Source organism: Mirounga angustirostris, unplaced genomic scaffold (assembly GCF_029215605.1).
Source record: "Mirounga angustirostris isolate CCGP_5_RB_7025 unplaced genomic scaffold, mMirAng1.0.hap1 SCAF_11, whole genome shotgun sequence".
NCBI lineage: Eukaryota > Metazoa > Chordata > Mammalia > Carnivora > Phocidae > Mirounga > Mirounga angustirostris.
In genome coordinates, this window is record NW_026991719.1 from 29937672 (window position 1) to 29958506 (window position 20835).

The window sequence follows — 20835 nt, forward strand, 5'->3', positions numbered from 1 at the left end:
TCCCTGGGCGCCTGGGTGGCTCAGTTGGTTAAGCGACTGCCTTTGGCTCAGGTCATGATCCTGGAGTCCCAGGATCGAGCCCCGCATCGGGATCCCTGCTCGGCAGGGAGTCTGCTTCTCCCTCTCCCGCTCCCCCTCTTGTGCTCTTTCTCTCTCTCACTCTCTCTCTCAAATAAATAAATAAAATCTTTAAAAAAAAAAAAAAAAGATTCTCTCTATCCCTCTCCTCCTCCCCCACCCTGCTCGAACAGACATGCCCACATGCGCGCATGCTCTCTTTCAAAAAAAAGAGTGGGGGAACATGAAGTTTATTAAACTTACCTTTAGATTTATTTTATGAGTCATTTATAAAGCTTTTCCTTAAAGGTAAGAAACTAAGGAATCTTTTGTTCAGGTTTCATAGCTGGTTTGTCTTAGGAAATTACTTTAGCTTCTTACCAGTTTCATAATATTTATTGTTAAAAAATATCCTTTATTACAAATTTAAAGATTATGAGACAATATTTCTTTTTTTAATTTAATTTTATTATGTTAGTCACCATACAATACATCATTAGTTTTTGATGTAGTGTTCCATGATTCACTGTTTGCATATAACACCCAGTGCTCCATGCAGTACGTGCCCTCCTTAATAGCCATCACCTGGCTAATCCATCCCCCCACACCCCTCCCTTCTAAAACCCTCAGATTGTTTCCGGGAGTCTCTCATGGTTAGTCTCCCCCTCTGATTCCCCCCCTTCAGTTTTCCCTTCCTTCCCCTAATGTCCTCCATGCTATTCCTTATGTTCCACAAATAAGTGAAACAATATGATAATTGACTTTCTCTGCTTGAACTTATTTCACTTACCATAATCTCCTCCAGTCCCATCCATGTTGATATAAAAGTTGGGTATTCATCCTTTCTGATGGCTGAGTAATATTCCATTATATATATGGACCACATCTTCTTTATCCATTCATCTGTTGAAGGGCATCTATGAGACAATATTTCATGTGTATTTTGATAGAAAGATTCATGGTTGGTCTGAAAACAGAATTGAACTGAAGGTTGACTACTATTAACTCTGCACAGAGCAATTGTTATATAAATGAACCATTTTTTTCTTAAGCAAAATACAGATACATGTATATTCTACAGGTAATATCCAATAAGTTGACTGAATGGTATTTATCTCTCTTTTCAGTAGTAAATAACTAAATGTAACAGGATAATAATGAAATAGATGATAAAGCATATCAAACATAGCCACTGAAATGCTGTTTTCTCATATTATGTTTACATATTACTTTGGTTGATTCCTTCTGATTTAGATTATGTAGGTTTTTTTTAAGATTTTTATTTTTTTATTTGACAGAGAGAGAGCACAAGCAGGGGGAGCCGCAGAGGGAGAGAGAGAAGCAGGCTCTCCACTGAGCAGGGAGTCCAATGTGGGGCTCCATCCCAGGACCCTGCCCTCATCACCTGAGCCAAAGGCAGATACTTAACTGACTGAGCCACCCAGACACCCCTAGCTTATGTAGTTTTATTACTACATTTTTAGCATCATATTTGGCAATGTATCAGAAAGGTCATAGATTACATTATTTTAAGCTCACCTAGGGGGAGAAAAAAAGCATGAGTCACATGGAATATGTTTTGGCTAAGAAAATACAATGTTGAATAAATGCTTTTGTTTTTCTTAAAAAAATTAAATAATGATATTTATGTTCCTACTTTTGGGGCAATTAAGCCAATGAAAATTAGGAATTAAATTTAAATGGAATAAGCTAATGAAGAGCGACTTTTATGGCTATGTAAGGTGCCTAAGAAAAAAATCCAACAAAACTTGTGTGAAACATGTATGAGGAATATTATGAAAATTTACTGAAAGACCTAAATAAATAGAGGTAATGGATTGGAGGATTCAGTGTCAAATATTCAGTTGTCCGAAATGCAATTCAAACAAATATCTCAATTGTCTTTCATGGATCCTGAGATCTTGAGCTTGTGGTAATTGAAAATAAACTTATAGGAAATGGCAAAAGAAATAGCCAAGCCATTCTTAAAAGAGAAAACAAAAGCAGGAGGGGGCACATATTCTGCTAGAAAATGAGATAATACCAATCAGTAGTTATTTAAAAGTGCTATACTAACACACAAGTGGAAATGGATGAAGCCATTTAATAATGTCAGATTTTACAAATTTGGGGGGTGGGTGGTGTCACAGGTGTTTATTTTATTATTATGTTTTATAATAATATATATGTTATATATATTCTTCTTTATGGTATATTATTTATCTGTGGTGCACATTACCTCAAATCTTAGCTAGGCAGAAATTCAAGAGCAGCTTAGTGGGGTGGATCCGGCTTAGGATCTCTCATGATGTTCAGATGTTAGCCAGGGCTGCCATAACCTCACCCACAAGAAAAAATTCCACAGGGCTTATATGTAATATTTACTCACTGACTAACTTTTATAAAATAAATTTACCTAAAAGTATTGGGTACCTTGATAAAATAGGAAAAGCCTGATATCTTTACATAGCCATATGCTGGCATAATATGACAGACCATTTTCATTTTCAGTATTTTGTTTGAGGTTTGAACATATTTTTTTCTACATAAAAATCAATCATTTTTAAAGAGCATTTTGGTCATTCCATCTATAATCTACATCTATACATTACAGTACATATGAGAAAATGATAGTATGACATTAAGTAAATTATCTTTATATCTAGACTCTAATAAATTTAACTTTAAGAAATATTACAATTAAAAATATGTTTAGTTATTGTGTATCAAGAGGATATGTTTAACTTCTTTCTATATTTATTTCAAAAACAGTAAAATTACTGTTCTTTCTCCTTTGAAATATGGATGTAAGTATTGAGTTAACAAAGTTAATGGAATTTTGCATACCCATATATATCCTGTTGATCAGATAAGCTATAGTAAAACTATAAAGTTCAATAGTGTATTTGGAGCCAAAGTGCTTTTGTTTTCTCCTGTGTTATAACAGAAGAACTTTTCTATGTTGTTGTAGGAGAGTTTTCATCTTTTACTTGGATAATTACAAAACTAGTACGCAAGTCAAGTCTTAACAGACTTAACATTTGCTTATTGAAAGCAGTGTCATAAAGTCAAATAGATAGTCAATTAACTTATTGAATTAAAATTTGATATCAGGTTTGCCTTTGTGTAGTAGCAGTAGCAGCTTCCCTCTTCTGTTCTTAGAACCAGCAGTTCTCCCTCATGCTGAGTTGCTACAATGCCCCTGCCGGTAAGCTCCTAAGAGCATGAAACCATCATCACCCCTCCAACTCTCATCAGGGGATGAAAATAGTTGAAGCAGATCACCCAGGAAAGCTCTTCATTGGTGGCCTCAATACAAAAACAAATGAGAAAACCCTTGAGGCTGTATTTAACAAATATGGACAAATAGTGGAAGCTCTATTGGTGAAAGATCATGAAACTAACAAATCAAGAGGATTTGCTTTTGTCATGTTTAAAAGCCCAGCTGATGCTAAGGATACAGCCAGAGAAAGTCCTTAGATGGAAAAGCCATTAAGGTAGAACAAGCCACTGAACCATCATTTGAAAGTGGTAGATATGGAGCACCTCCATCTCCAAGAAGCAGAGGCCCCCCAAGAGGTCTTAGAAGTGGAAGAGGAGGAAGTGGAAGAACCAGGAGACCTCCTTCATGCAAAGGGCACATGGATGATGGTGACTATTCCATGAATTTTAACATAAATTCTTCCAAGGGACCACTTCCAATAAAAAGGGGACCACCACCACGAAGTGGCTGTCCTCCTCCTAAAAGATCTGCCCTTTCAGGACCAGTTCACAGCAGCAATGGAATGGAAGGAAGAGCTCCTGTGCAACATGGAAGAGATAGTTATGGAGGCAAACCTTGAAAGGAACCCCTGCCCTCTCATAGAGATGTTTATTTGTCTCCAAGAGATGATGGGTATTCTAATAAAGAGAGTTATTCAAGCAGAGATTACCCAAATTCTTGTGATACAAGAGATTAAGCACCACCACCAAAAGATTATACTTACCATGATTATGGTCATTCCAGTTCACATGATGATTACCCATCAAGAGGCTACAGTGATGGAAATGGCTTTGGTCCTGATCTTAACTATTCAGATCGTCCAAGCGGAGGTTCCTACAGAGATTCATATGAGATTTATGGTAGCTCATATAGTGCTCTACCTATATGAGGGCCCCTGCCATCTTATGGTGTAAGCAGTTGCTGTGATGGTTACAGCAGCTCATATAATGGTTATGGTGGAAGTCAAGACATTTATTACTCAGGCAGTGGAAGTGATCTCTATTCAAGTGGTCATGATCTGGTTGGCAGACAAGGAAGAGGTTTTCCCCCTTCTGTGGAAAAGGAGGTATCCTCCTCCATGTGATTCCTATAATACTTCAAGCCACAGAGCACCTAGATGTGGAGCCTGTGGGGGAAGTTGATCTGATGGAGGGGAGAGAGAGGCAGATATTAAAAACAAACAAAACTTTGGACCAAAATCCCAATTCAAAGAAACAAACAAAAAAATGGAACATTTCCTGTCAGAACCACCCAAGGACTACTAAAAGGAAAAATTGTATTACCTTTTAAAAATTTCCTATTAAGTTCCCCTACCATAATTTTTATGTTCTTGTAAGGGAAAAGAGTAAAACCTGTTTAACCGTACTTGACTTTATGACTTTGCTTTCGATAAGCAAATGTTAAATATGTTAAGACTTGACTTGTGTACTAGTGTTGTAATTTTCAAGGTAAAGGTGTCCCAAAAGGCCACTTCCTATATCTGATTTTTCCCTGTAAATGATGCAGGCAATTCTGAGACCTTCCACAAACATCTAGCCATCGAAAATGGAGAGGTAAATCCTTCTGCCTATACAAACAAGCTAGCTATTAGAGGGTGGTAGGGGTAGGATTTCAGAGTGTCTTCAAACTGAAATCTCAATGTTCTCAGTATGAAAAACCTGAGATCAGATGCTTATGTAAGGAAAGTGCTATTTGCCCAGTAAATCCAATAAAGCAAATGGATAATGATGGCCATATTTTGCCATTCTGACATTTCCTTGGAATCTTCAGGAACCTCACCTTTCCCCTCCCCCAATAAGACCATTTAACTGTGTGTTAAGCAACTATAGAATACTAAATAAAAATTTTGGCCAAAACCAAAAAATAAAAAATGTGATATGATTTCAGTCTTCTTAAATTTATTAAGACTTGTTTTGTGATTTATCATATGATCTATCCTTGAGAATATTCCATGTGCACTTGAGATGTATATTCTGTGCTGTTGTATGGAATATTCTATATTATATCTGTTAGTTTTATTTAGTTTAAAGTATAGTTCAAGTCCTATGTTTCCTTATTGATTTTCTGTCTGGATGATCTATCCATTGCTGAAAGTGGGGTATTAAAGTCCCCTACTAGTATTATATAGTTGTCTATTTCTTTCTTCATATCTGTTAACATTTGCTTAATATATTCTGGTGCTCCTATGTTGGGTGCATATAAATTTACAATTGTTTTATCTTCTTGATGAATTGACCTCTTTATCATTATATAATGACCTTCTTTGTTTCTTGTTACGGTTTTTAGCTTAAAGTCTATTTTGACTGATGTAAGTATAATTTACCCTCCTCTCTTTGGTTTCTATTTTCTTGTAATATCTTTTTCCATCCCTTTTCTTTAAACCTGTGTGTGTCCTTAAAGCTGAAGTGAGTTTCTGGTGGACAATTTTATTATAATGTGTCTTGAAGAGGATCTCCTTAGGCAGATTGTTTTTGTTGACTATGAGCTTCATGAACTTAGATATCCAAATCTCTCCCCACATTTTGCAAGTTCTCAGCCATTATTCATTTAAATAACCTTTCTGCCCTCTTTTCCCTCTCTTCTCCTTCTGGAACTCTAATAATTTGCAAATTGGTACTTTTGATGGTATCCCACAGATCTTTTTTCTTTGTTCTCCTCTGAATGGATAATTTCAAAATTCCTTGTAATTCACAGATTCTTTCTTTGCTTTATTCATCCTGATCTTGATGGTCTATGTTGCATTTTTCATTTATTTCATTGTATTCTTCAGCTCCAGAATTTATATGATTTTTATCTCTTTGCTTAACTTCTCTTTTTGTGTATTGTTTTCCTGGTTTCCTTGCATTGTCTTTCTGTGTTTTCTTGTGGCTCGGTGAGTTTTCTTAAAACAGCTATTTTTTTTTTAAGATTTTATTTATTTTTTGACAGAGAGAGACAGCGAGAGAAGGAACACAAGCAGGGGCAGTGGAAGAGGGAGAAGCAGGCTTCCCGCCGAGCAGGGAGCCCAATGTGGGGTTGATTCCAGGACCCTGGGATCATGACCTGAGCCGAAGGCAGACGCTTAATGACTGAGCCACCCAGGTGCCCCAAAACAGTTATTTTTGATACCAAATGTGTGTTTTCAGCTCCCCCCACTTCACAGCTCTCTAATTTCCTATGGGCAGGTACGAAGGACCCTTTTAAGTGTTTCTGGAGTTTGGAGAGAGGAATGGGAGACATAAAGCCTGTCCTGTCTGCATTCCAGGCTGGAGAGAGTAGGTTCAATGGACTCCTGGGCTCACCTCCTGTCAGCACTGGCCAAGCACAGGCCTGGGGACCTAGGGGTTGGTGATTTGGGGGATGGTGCTACATCTGTTTCCACTGTTTGTTTTTCTTTCCCCAAAATGGATCCTTTTTTTCTAAGAGTCCTAGAGAATGGGGAATCGTTCCTGTAAATATATATTTTTAAGGTGAAAAAAACCCCAGCTATTTTGGATTCTTTATCAAGTAAATTATAGTTCTTCATGTCTTTGGGTTCAGTTACTAGAATTTATTGTGATCTTAGGTGGTGTCATATTACCTTGATTTTTCATAATCCTTGAAGTTGTGTGTTACTCTTTCCATTTGAAGTAACTGTCACCTCCTCAAGTCTTTACTATCTGCCTTTGGGAAAGAGATAACTTCTGTCAGCCCTTCTAGAGATTCTGGGGCTATCTCAAACTTTCTATGGGCACACCTGCTTCGTGCTTTTTGCTCCCTCTTGTGGCAGAATCCTTAAGCTTGTATGCTTTCTCAGGATTCTGTAAGGCACCAGGACAAGTGCTGACAGCCTCTCTTGTTTTCTCAAAGGTGGAGCTAAAGCTCACATTTATGGTCTCTCCCTGGCCTGCAAATTTGGGCCAGCTTTCAGCTTTTCCATCTGCCAAAACTTTTTCTCAGCACCACCATCAGGAGCTTGCACAGAGAGCCAGTCACAGGATGGAGTGGTGTGTGCATGAGGTACACTGCACACTGGGGGTTCCCTGTGGGCCAGCTGGGGTGGGGGGTGGGGGGAATCTGCAAGTGAGGCATTCCTACCTGTCCATGGATGGGCTCCTTGATGAAATATGTGATGCATTTAGTAGGATCTGTGTACTTTAAATGTTTTCTGAGAGTCCTATTTGCAGCTCTCACAGCCTCTTTCCACCTTCCAGTCATATGGCTCACAATTTAGTACTCTGGATGGGGTGAGAGAGAAATGAGCTTCTTTGGCAGAATCCTGTAAAGCCAGGTGTTCATGCACACACTCTCCATTTCCTCTGCAGGAGAAATCATGGGCTAAGAGATCTTTCTTGGCCATAAGCTGTGCTGCCTTGGGGTAGGGGTGATGCAGGTAAAGTCAAGCCATTTCACTTACCCATTCCAGTGTGTCCAAATCTGTATGTTTTTCCTCCAGCAATGTGCTGGGACTTCTCTTCTGGAAACCTGAATTTCTGCAAAGGTTCTCTTGTCTAAGATTGTCTAAGAGTGTTTCCCACGGGCTCCTAGACTCTGGCTGACAGGGGCCAGTGCCAGTTCATGAGTCATTGCAAGTTCTACAGCTATGACTGAGATCTGTCCGCCTATTACCCAACACACAAGTAGGCAGGCCTCCTCCCATGTTCCTTGGTGTATGGTGTTGAATCCCACAGCTCCCACACAAGGCACTTTGAATGGATGCTGAGGATGGATGCTGAAGTTTTATTTTTTGGGGGGAAGATAAATACAACGAGTATCAGATACTCCGTGATGCTGACTTCACGATCTTGTTTTCTTTGGAGACCTGTTCGAAACTGTCATTACCCTGGTTTAACATAAGCTGCTTTCTAGAACTCTGCTTGGCACATGGGAGACACTCAAATGTTGCTAAAGATGAATCTGAATTTCAGAAGGTAGCAGAAGTTTTCAACTTACAAAATCAAATGCCAGTGTGCACATATATATTTTGCAATATATTAATGTGTAAGTTAATCTAAGTGTAGAAGTAAACCAAAATTGACATAGAATTGAAGGGATTTTTATTTGTTCTTCTCTATTTTGTCCTTTTTTCCCTAAAATAATGTAAATTTCAAACATCTTTTCAATTTCCAAAATCATTGTTCTTTATAAATTAAGTATATGGGCATTTTTCCCTTTGCTTGGTAGATATTTCTCCAAATAATGAAAATGTTAAGCCTTTTTAAAGCTACTTCTTCAGGGATGCCTGGGTGGCTCAGTCAGTTAAGCGTCTGCCTTCGGCTCAGATCATGATCCCAGGGTCCTGGGATGGAGTCCACCTCAGGCTCCTTGCTCGGCAGGGAGCCTGCTTCTCCTTCTGCCCTGCCACTCCCCCTGCTTGTGCTCTCTCTCTCTCTGAAAAATAAATAAATAAAATCTTTTTTTTAAAAGCTACTGCTTCAAATAAAATAAAAGAAATTATTTAGAACCATTATGTCTATTTGAGTAAATGAAAATATAATCCTCTCATATATCTCATGTAAATAAAAGATTTTAAAATGGCATACTGAAATTTTGAGAATGTGAATTGTATATTTATCATCTGTGTATATGTCATGGCTCTTGGCAGAGTTCTGCTTACATAGAATATGCATAACAAATTTCATAGAGAGAGAAAATAGAAGAAAAGCAGGACACATTAAAATGATGGAAGAAAAGGAAGAAGTTTATTTTCCATAAAGATACTCAGTATTTAACCATTTTTTAGTATTCTTCAAAACAAGATAAATATAATGAAATCTACTTAGCTTGTCCCATCTAATAAATGAAAAGAAAAAGTATTGTCTCTGTGGTAAGCATGCTCTGCATTGAAAAATATCATAAAACTTCTCTTGGGTTTGAGGGATTTGGCAGCTGATCAGAGGGAAAGGTATGACCACAAGGTGACAGTAGCATACAAGCTTTATGGGGCAATGCTTTGACAGGTTTGCTTTCAGAGAAGTCCCTCGTAGTAGAAGACTATCCAAAGGCTACTGACATTGTCCCTACTCAGAAGGGGCAGAAATCATGAGAACTCCCAGGAGAGAGGGGACTCAGAAAATGTGCCTAAGTGTCAAGGAAATCCCTGGGTCAGAGAGCTCCAGTGGACAGCAGCAGCTTGGGATCTTTTAACCACAAGGCTTCCCTTACCTATGGCTGGCATATGTTGGGTGTGGTTTTATGAGATACTCAAAGCAAGCATGCTCTAAAAAATTGAAAATCTGCTTGTTTGGATTGTAATATGTAAATGTATTAAATTAACATGTCATATACCTCAAACATATGCAGTGTTATATGTCAATTATATCCCAATTAAAAAAAATAACTGGAATGTGGAAATATTTGAGGTGGGCGTCAGTGGGCCCTTAAGCTAATGGATCTCAACCTACAGTGAAGAAATAAACAACATATACAGAAGCCATCTTTGGCTCATTTATATAACATGGATGTTCTCCCTTATATTAGAAAAGCCATGCCACAGGAGATGCTAGCTACAGATGATCAGGTGGTATCCCATATCCTAAAGGCCTTTTTCATCTAGTAAAGTTATATATTTTTTTAAAGATTTTATTTGTCAGAGAGAGAGAGACAGAGAGAGAGCATAGCAGGGGGAGCGGCAGGCAGAGGGAAAAGCAGGCTCCCCGGTGAGCAGGGAGTCCAATGCGGGACTCGATCCCAGGACCCTGGGATCATGACCTGAGCTGAAGGCAAATGCTTAATCCACTGAGCCACCCAGGCATCCCTAGTAAAGTTATATTAAACTGACTAGAATTTTTTCAAGTTCATCATGTTTTATAAACTAGTTCATTTACTCTATGAAGTAAGAAAATTACAATATACCCACAATGGTCAAATGATGAAACAGTAATTTGGAAGTAAAAATTCACTTGTATTTTCTTTTACAGGGAGGGAGAAAGGAAGGAAAGAGGGAATATTATCCTTTAAAACTTATAAATAAGGGCACCTGGGTGGCTCAGTTGTTTAGCGTCTGCCTTCGGCTCAGGTCATGATCCCAGGGTCCTGGGATGGAGCCCCGCATCAGGCTCCCTGCTCCCGGGGAAGCCTGCTTCTCCCTCTACCACTCCCCCTGCTTGTGTTCCCTCTCTCGCTGTGTCTCTCTGTCAAATAAATAAATAAAATCTTTTAAAAAAAACTTAGAAATATTCCTACTATCAAGATTTGCTTACAAACAGAACCGGGAGATATATTTTTAAAGGATGGTATTATAAACTTGGCTACATTAAAAATAGGTATCACCAAAGACTTAATTCAGTCAGAATAAGCAAGTACTAAGCTAGCTTATTTAAATTAGAAGCACAGATGTGTGTGGGTGGAGGATAAAGTCAAAAGATCTCAAAAGAGAGAGGAATGTTCCATCAAATATTTACTCTAGGGTGGCACTATACAGAACTTGCATTATACTAATAGGAGCACAGTTTAATGGACTCATTTCTCAGTGGGTTGTGTATACAGACCAATCAGGACACTAACAGGAGTGGATAGTGAAAAACAATACAAAATAGTATAACAAAAATCAATCAATCAAAAATACTATAAATAAATATGGCAAAAATGTCTCTTCTTTCTACAGAATTCAGTGACTCTACTAAGGCCTTAAATTACAATTCAAAAATAAGCAAGTTTATGAAAGTGCAGATGATGTGTTTTTTTGGTTTTTTTGTTTTTTTTAAAGATTTATTTATTTATTTGAGAGAGCGAGAAAGTACATGAGAGGGGGGAGGGTTAGAGGGAGAAGCAGGCTCCTCGCCGAGCAGGGAGCCAGATGCGGGACTCCATCCAGGGACTCCAGGATCATGACCTGAGCCGAAGGCAGTCGCTCAACCAACTGAGCCATGAGCCACCCAGGCGCCCAATGATGTGGTTTTTAATAACTGTTCTTCAGTGCACTCAAATGTGCCCTTAGTGGACAAGAAATAGTTAATTCTACTTTCAAAAATAAGTCAGTCATTAGCAGAGTGTAGTTTAAGTGCACAGAGACAATCTAGCTCTAAAAGTATAGTAGGTTTGAAGAGTTCTAACTTACTCAAAATAACTATGTGAGGGGAAATTACTACCAAGACCTTTCAAGTTGGATTTTTAAAAGGGTTATTTTTGCAGTATTCAGATGAGGATTACTTCATATTGGAGATAAGATCTGAGGAAGATGAAGGGTTAAGATATGTATCCACTCATTTTATATGTGGAGTTGCCTGCAGTCAAATATGAGTGGGCTCACTTTCAAAGTGATTGGCTTTCTTGTAGGTAATATGTCTTCAAGCAACATTTCTAGTGCTTACTCTCCTGCTCATAGACTAAACGTAGCATCAACCATTTGATTTCATTGAGATCCAATTTTGTTTTAATTGAAATATATTATGTAAAAAGTTAATAATCCATTGAAGTTGCAGTTTACTAAATGGTACCCTTGCGACTTGAAGAGCTTACATAGCTTCCTTAAGTATCTAATATACCACAAGGGAGTAGTTATGCCCCTGATGAAACCAATTGTGTATGTGGGTAAAATTCTAGATATTGTTTGCTTATGTAGTCTAATCAGTTTCTTGTAAAAGTTTCTTTAACAAAGAAATGAATCAAAATCTGAGACTTTTAAGTAAAGAGATATTTTTACCAATTTTTTAAAATGGGAAGGAAATATGCATTAATTTTCTCTCTGTATATGTAAATATACATACATATTATATATTATAATAAGAAAAATATTTGATCTTTCGTCCCATTTCCTGGCACATAGCTCCTAAAACCACTGGAATTTCCTGTCATAAAGGCGATAGGAATATCTTTTGTTCTAATGAGGCAAGTCTTGATGGGCTGCTAGTTAAACAGGATGAGGACTGGACCCAGACTGATCAAGCCTTGAAAAGAACCTTGGAAATTTCACCCCCACGCACAGCCTCTGGGGAGTGGAGAGGGGCTGGAGATTGAGTTAATCGCCAGTGGCCAAAATTATGCCTATGCAATGAATCCTCCATAACAACCCCTAAATGAAGGAGTTTGGGAAGCTTCTGAATTGGTGAACACATCCCTGTGCTGGGAGAATGGCATATCCCAACTTCAAAAGACAGAGGCTCCTGCACTTAGGATACCTCCAGACCTTGCCCTGTGTACCTCTTATCTGGCTGTTCATTTGTATCCTTCATAACAAACAATAATAGTAAGTACAGCTTTTATTTGAGTTATGTGAGTCATTCAAGCAAATTGTCGAACTTGAGGGGGATGGTGAGAACCTCAAACTTAGTAGCTAAGTCTGACAGAAATGAGGGTAACCTGGGGACCTGATACTTGTGACTGGCATCTGAAGTGGAAGCAGTCTTGTGGGACTGAGCCCTCATACCTGTGAAGTCTGATACTAACATCAGATAGTGTCAGAATTGAGTTGAATTATCGTATATTTAGTTGCCCTATATCTATATCAATAAATATTTTAAAATATTTTAAAGCATGAAGATCTGAGACTTAAGACCAAAAAGCTGGGATTTGAGATTTAGTGGTCATAAAACTTGTGCTAAAATAATCAAATTGTTCTGTACTCCAATGTAGTTAATTTAGATATCTTGTTTTGGGATTAAATAGAATCAGCATATTAGCATTGGAAGAAACTTAGAAGGGCATTCAAAACAACCCAACTGTTTCACAGATGAAGGTACTGAAATCAAAAAGGTTAAGTGACTTGTTCAACTTCATAAAGCTAGAATCATCAAAACTGTAACTAGAACTGAATTAACTCAATCTGCATTTATTTTTCACCATTCTATGTTGCTTTCCATTAAGATGTATATTTTAGAATAGTAAGATTTCATTACCTAATAACCATTTAAAAACAACTATAATATCCAAATCAGTGCACAAAATTAACCAAAAAGTCTTTCAGTGAAAATTACAGACCAAGTATCACTCTTTTCTCCTTTTCCTCCTAAAACCCCATTAAACAACGGTAAAGCAGTAAAGGAATAGAAAAATATAAAAACCCAAAACAACAGAGAGAATGGAAGAAAAGGGATTTCTACAAGTTTCCTGCAGGATAGGATGCTATGGGCTAGTGAAGCAAAGTGGAGGAAGCAAAAATCTAGAATATGCATGGAAGGTAATGTATAGCCAAAGAGAGATTAATCTTCCAATCAAAACATGAAATAATTAACTCAAAAAGTGAAACTTTTACCTATACATGATAAAGTACCAACATTTGAAATGCCAGAAATATTAATTAGCAGAAAGATGAAAAAAATTCAAAGTCTTCTCTTATCCTTTGATGCCTCCCACATGGAGTATGGAAAAATAAGTTAGGCAGATGTACAGATGCAAAAAGTTTTGAGTGTCAAAAATAGTTAATTAAAATTGATACAAAACATTGACTACCTCAGAAAAGGGGTGATTACTCTACCAGGCTGTTCACTTACTTTCAGGAAGACATAGAGTAAACATGGAAAGAATTAACTAAGAATATACTACTGAATTCTTTGCACTGAGATAGTAATTTCTTTGCAATTAGGTAGATGTGACTAATTCATGAAGATGATTTTTGTCATTAAGTTGTTCTATAAAGGTTTAATTACTTTTCATTTAATTTTTAATTAACTAAAACCATCATTATTTCCTGTCTCTGTGTTAACTGGGGACCAGGTATATGTTCTTTCCCTATATTAAATTATACCAATAGCAAGGAAAAATACCTTGGCTGTTGCACCAAGAAGTACCAATTCCTCAAAGGTAAAACTATGAACCAATTAATAAGCTTTTTTATGAAGACTAACATCTAAACTATTTCTAGCCCTTGCTTCACTGTGCCTACCAATTAATTGAAAGCTATTATGTTTTAAACTTTGCCCATTCCCGGTCAATTTCCCAAATTGCAAGACCTGCCTTAAAATCATCTATCCCAGGCCCCCAAACCCTATAAATATGTTTTCCTAATTTCCTCACTTTGAGATGCTGCTAACTTTCTGTCAAGATATTCTAATTGCAGTATATCTAGTAAACTTAGACTTGCTTGATCAACAGGTATTTCTGGTGGTCTTTTGGGAGTTGATCCTTGACAAAATGCTCAACCAAAGCCTTCTGACATGGTATTAGTCACTGAATAAATGTCTCTTTTGTGCTTGGCATATGCTAGGGATGCTAGTGGGATTTGAGGAACTTGATCATAAATATGAGCTCTCAGTCTAGTATGAGCTGCATCTTAGAATCAATCATTTCCAGACATGGAGATCTTATTAATCAAGTATTATCCTGCCTTTTTTTTTTTCTTGTGCTGGACCTGACTCTGACTTACAGGTGTAATTTAAAACTTGAAAATAATTGATATCAGAGGAAGTTTGGGAGATGGGCTCGGCTTAAAGTTTATTAATTTATATTCAAATCCATTTGCTTCTCTCCAAATCAGAACATGATGATACTAATTCAGAAGAGTAGGGATTATATTTTAGACATTTTAATAGTCATGGAGATATTTTTTGCTGATTCATCCAGTTCAGTCTGATATACAATGCTGAGATGGTTGGCTAAATTTCAGAATTAGCCTAAGGCTGTAGAATAGAACATACTCCATTGGTCAATAACATAATTTAATCTCATTACTATTAAGTTTCAACCAACTGGTCAAATCTTCCTAGATTAAGTTCACATTTCTGGCCTGTCTGAGCCCATGAATTTTCACTGTACTTCCAGAAATAGTTTGTAAAACAGAGCTAAGATGATTGACATGATAAAAAACAAAAACAAAACAACAAAACCACTCCTCTCCCCTACACCAATGCTAATTTGCCCAATGCTAAAATGGAAACCAGATCTCAGTTTTGGGTTTAAAATTATTCCTGTGGCTCATTCTAACAAGAATAAGTACAGTAAATAGGTCCTTGAAAAGTACAGCCAAGTGTTGCTCCTATTGCTGTGATAGTGTTCTAAAGAAATTAATTCTTGTTTTAAAGCATTGAAGGCCCAGGGCGCCTGGGTGGCTCAGTCAGTTAAACGTCTGCCTTGGGCTCAGGTCATGATCCCAGGGTTCTGGGCCCCCGCATTGGTCTCCCTGCTCAGGGGGGAGCCTGCTTCTCCCTCTCCCTCTGCCGCTCCCCCTGCTTGTGCTCTCTTTCTCTCTCTGTCAAATAAGTAAATAAAATCTTAAAAAAAAAAAAGCACTGAAGGCCCTTGAGACACAACAGTTTTTATCCCTCTCCTTGCCAAAAATAGTATCTGGCTAGGACTGTGTGATAATTGTTGGGGTAGGAAGGGAGGTTACTTAAATAAATTTTGAAAACTTTCATGTCATTCTCTGAAGACTTTATATAAATCTACTGTAGGAGTTAAATGTTTCATTAAATTGTAACTTGAGGTGTCTTACATCTTGTTAACTATATTCATATTCATTACAGAAATTTTTGTTGTTGAACCCCAAGATACTTTATTCCATTACCTTTTAATTACACTACTGGGTGTCTGGGTGGCTCACTTGGTCAAGCATCCAACTCTTGATTTCAGCTCAGGTCATGATCTCGGGGTCATGAGATGGAGCCATACGTCGGGCTCCACTCTCAACACAAAGTCTGCTTGAGATTCTTTCCCCCTCTGCTTTTTACCCTGCTCTCACTCTCTCTGTATCTCTCTCTTAATAAATAAATAAATAAATAAATAAATAAATAAATAAATAAATAAATAAAGTCTAAAAAAATTACAATATTTATGTCCATTATTTCAGTTTTTCTTTCCAATGCAGTAGTGCCACCCTATAAAAGGTCAATTTTGGATGTCCTGCCATTACTGCATATCCCATAAGCAGGCACACATTTGGTATAAATAAAGATATTTCATATGCTCTCATATAAAATGTAAAATGCAAATATTTGAATGCTTTTGGGCTCCAGGATGGTATTTTCAACCAAAAAATTACAATTATTGAAAGAAAGAGTGAACTAGAAGAAGAAATTATCCTCAAATATATTTTCCTTGCAGGTCTTTATCAGGTAGTTGTTACCAGCCCTAATCTGCTCCTGGAATCTAGGAAACAAAAGGAGCTGGCAGAGAAAAACAGAATCTGTCTGTCAAGCTTAAATGATGTTGATGTGAGTTAAATACATCAAAAAATGTTGAATCTGATCAATAAACCTTCTGAACTAGATTAGCTCAAAAACAGACACAGAAGACATCAGTGGGAGCTAAGGAGTAAAATGTTTCTCTGCACTAAATTTGGTCTTCACTATATCTGTCCTTATGCTTACCAGCCTTTAATAGAGAACATGTTCCCCTCCCCCAGAAGGAAAATAGGTCTCATGCATGGATTAAGCAATGAGATTCTATGGTAATAATACTGCTAAAAAAATGCACTGCATTTATAAAGAAAGAAATTTGGAGTTCTCAAACACAAATTCTGTGTGTGGGCATATGAATGAAGGTGGCTGCCGAGGAGTCTGGGAGGCAGGAAAGGAGGAAAAGAGAAAGAAAAAATGAAGAAAGAGAAATAACAGACAATCCCCAACTTAAAATGGTTCAATTTCAGATTTTTCAACCAATGGTATGAAAATGATATGCATTCAGTAGAAACCTTACTTCAGATTTTCAATTTTAATCCTTTCCTAGGGCTAGAGTATTGTACAATATTCTCCCATTATGCTGGGCAGTGGTAGTGAGCCCCAGCTTTCAGTCAGCCACGTGATCACAAGGGTAAACAACTGATAGACTTAAACCATTCTGTTTTTCACTTTCAGTACAGTGATCAATCAATTACATGAGTTATTCAACACTTTATTATAAATTAGACTTCCTGTTAGATGATTTTGCTCAATTGTAGGCTAATGCAAGTGTTCTGAGCAGGTTTAAGGTAGGCTAAGCTAAGCTATTAGTGGGTTCATGTATTAGACGCATTTTCAACTTATGTTATTTTCAATTTAGAATGGGTTTATCAGGATGTAACCCCATCATAAGTCAAGGAAGATATGTATTGAAAAGGGTGGACAGGCTTAGAAAGTTTTTATAATTTGCCTAAGTCTTTCAGTTTGTCAGTGGTAGAGTCAAATATGAATTCAAGTCTGATGCCAAATCACTAACCCATACTGCCTCTAGAATTTCTATCACTGGTATCATTTCCACAGCAAATTATTCCTTCTATTGCTCTCTCTCCATGAAGTTATACTTTTCCTTAGGTTTCTGCATTTCTAGGCATTCTGAAAAGTGATTATTATAATCAAATATTTATCTACATGTTAGATAAGTAGACTTTGGTTGTTTTACATGAGTTCCATGTCCTTAAACTTTGAATGTCTTAACAGATCCCTAAAATCTCATACTTCTGAATTCTTTTTGTTATTCACATGCTTTGCTATTAATATGCCATATTCTATAAGGCTTCCAATCATTACACATGCTTAAAATCATTGATAATCTACTAAATGCTTATTGAAATCCAATTAGTAATTTAAATAATGCTTCACCAGTTTGCAGAGATTAATTTTCTCATCCATTATGACATTAAGATGTGTCTTACATTGTAATTAACATTGATAAAGTAAGGAGTGAGCCTTTTCATCTATTATGAGGAAAATGACATGAATTTTAATATCAGTGAAATGCAAATGTTAATATCTTAAGTCTGTTCATGATGTTTATTAAATGTACCCAACACTAAAGTTATTGTATATATTCAATTTTGTTGGTAATTCCCTGCCAGATTTTAGATATAGTACATTATTTAAAACATGGTCATCTGTACTTAGAAGATACATATATTCATTTATTGTCCATTAATTCAACACCTATTTAGTATACTTCTTTGTACTGTATCTCTTCTTGGTGCTGCGTTTACAGTGATAAATCAAACAGAACAAGATCATGCCCTTTTGGTGCTAAATGAATAAATAAGTAGGTAAGTATCTTTTGGTAAGTGCCATGAAGAAAAACAAAGAAGTGCATGGGAGTTTGGGTACTGTTCAGTATCTTTAACAATTCATTGACAAGTCAGATTAGACAAATGAACAACAGACTTTGTTTTGGAGCAGCATCTTCGAGGTGACCTGCTGGGCAGTTTCTTGATCATGGAAAGGTTTAAGGGGTCCCAGGAGTGAAGTTCCGAAGTCTGGGCAGCCAAGGTCCACTCAGGGGGCTTAGAATAGAGGCTCTGTAGTAATCTTAATGGGATTTCCTTAAAACTGCACTATAACATGCTATGAGGTATCCAAAATTTTAATCACATAAAATGTGGGGTCACTGTATTGTGAGTTTAAGAAAAGAGTATGTTTTTCAAACAGCCTGAGGTGTGAAAAGCAGAAAAGCAAAGAGAATGAAGCTTATACTTTACATAACTGACTGTACACTGAAGTCAGAAACTCCCAAAGAATCCAGTAGTTATCACTTCCTAATCCTCTCACTCCCTCCCATTCCCAATACAAGAACTTTTCCGAGTTACATTTAAGAACAGGTTGTGGACAAAAGACAGAGATCAGGGACAGCAATCACCAATCATGCTATATCCAGTGCACATGATCATTGAGTTTTACCCTATTTCAATATTTTACCATCTGAAATACACTTTAACATATGACATACACTCATGTTGAACCAAAGATTACCTTCTTATGACTTCTCTTTTTTTATAACATCGTTATTGGGAGCAACACATTGTAAAGACAGTTATAATGTATTTTCTTAGTCTTCCTTTGTCCAGATTAACTGCTGTCTGTTCTTTCAACAAATTTCCTACCTGGTTTTCTCCTATGTCAGCTCTCTGCTCTTTCTTATATATTCTCCTTAGTATTAATAATGTCAAGTATTTATATAAAGCTGTCAATCCAGATATTGTTCTAAAAAGTTTATATTATTTAATCTCACATAATCCTATAAATAAATTAAGTTATATTGTTATCCCCACTTTTTATTGTTATCCCCACTGAGCAGGGAGCCCGAGAGGCATAGAGAGGTTAAGTCAATTGCTCAAGGCAACACAATTAGTACAGTCAGAACTAGGAAACAAACCCACATAGACCAGCTTCATAGTCTATGCTTTGAAAAAATGTCCAGAACCACTTTACAAAATATGAAGTCTTTATTATTGTTAAGTTATATTGTCATGGCAGCCTAACCAGAGAACGATCTGGTATGTAAGCAATGTGCTAGCACAAGTCTGCTCTTGTTTTTGTTTAGCTGCTCTTGAGAAATAGGTCTCAAAGATGTGTGGCTGTCAGAAACGAACAGAAAATTTAATCATTATTACCAACCAACCTAGCTCAGTGGTTCTCAAATTTAAGTATACATCAGAATCCCCTGAAGAGCTCGTAACACAGAGATTCCTGGTCTCCATTCCTGAGAGTTTCTCCTTCAATAGGTCTGGAGTAGGGCCAAAAAAAATCGCATTTCTAAAAAGTTGCCAGGTGCTGATGTTGCTGTCTGGGAGCCACACTTTGAGAATAACTGCCCTAGAAGATTTGGGATTTCTGTCCTTATATGTGTGCTTCGAATAACTGCAGGCCTGCACATGCCTAGACAATATGAGTGTGCAGTTCTGATGCACTTCACTGATGAAGAACTGCACATTATAAAATAATTGTGGAAGAACAGAAAACTGTTCTATAACTTGTATGGTTCATAGGATCTTGCAGGGGGTGAAACACCTGACACTGGATGACGTATAGTCAAAGGGCAGTGACCGTAATGTGCGTCATGGCAAGCAGGACTTGGGAGAGAAAGTGGATTTACTTCTCTGGACTATACTATGAAGAAGGCACACACTGCCGTGGTAGTCATATTAATATTACATATTAAAGTTGTTTTTAGTTCAAGTGTGTCCATGAATCTAGCTTTTCGTGGTTGGCCTGGGTCATAGTGACCTTAGTTAGTGAACACACACACACAAAGTATCCATGAGTGAGACAGATCTGGGCATGAGGAGACCAAATAAATGCATTACATCAATGCAACACACTATGCATTAAACATTAATCGGCCTTATTTATAAAATGTCCTTCACCCTATCACTACCACAGAATTTTGATTGGTTACCTCACTCCACCTAGTCCTTAGCTTCCTACTATTTTCTGAGAAGACATACACACACACATGCACATATTTGCCTTACTAGCAAGTAAAGCAGTAAATCTATTTTGTTTTCATGGGTGATGCTAACATCAGGGCCCTTATCATAATGTTTTCCTAAAATAGGATAATTGATTTTAAGAGAAATCTGGGGTAGGCTATTCAGAGTATAATTTTTTCACTGACACACATTATATTCATGCTGCAAATACATACCATATTGCTCCCCTTCCTAAATTATTTGAGAAATATCCAATTTTGATTCCACCAATTTGACTTCTTTGTATAGTTCAAAATAATTCCATGATTCACATTTCCTGAATGGTCTCTCTTTTCCCCGTTTTCTCAACCTCTTTTCTTTTTGAATAGCTTTTCTTTGTGTTCTTCTATTGAGTGTTTTTGAGAAAAGCCCCCATTACTACATTCTTTTATATATTTTTCCAAGAAAAGAAGGTTATAACAGTAATCACCAAGTTGTCATCATCAGAATGTCTGCATCTTTCTAAGGAGGCAGG

General features: G+C 37.1%; 1 long non-coding RNA gene and 1 pseudogene across 1 annotated transcript in view; both read left to right on the forward strand.

Moving 5' to 3' along the window:
* The first annotated feature begins 3318 nt into the window (after positions 1-3318).
* On the forward strand, positions 3319-4584 carry LOC123843575 (RNA-binding motif protein, X chromosome-like; annotated as a pseudogene).
* A 7561-nt stretch (positions 4585-12145) lies between these two features.
* Positions 12146-20835, forward strand: part of LOC135361914 (uncharacterized) — a 109905-nt gene continuing 101215 nt past the window's right edge. The window contains exon 1 of the long non-coding RNA XR_010406079.1: positions 12146-12464. This is a non-coding gene — a long non-coding RNA (uncharacterized LOC135361914). The remainder of the gene's footprint in view (positions 12465-20835) is intronic.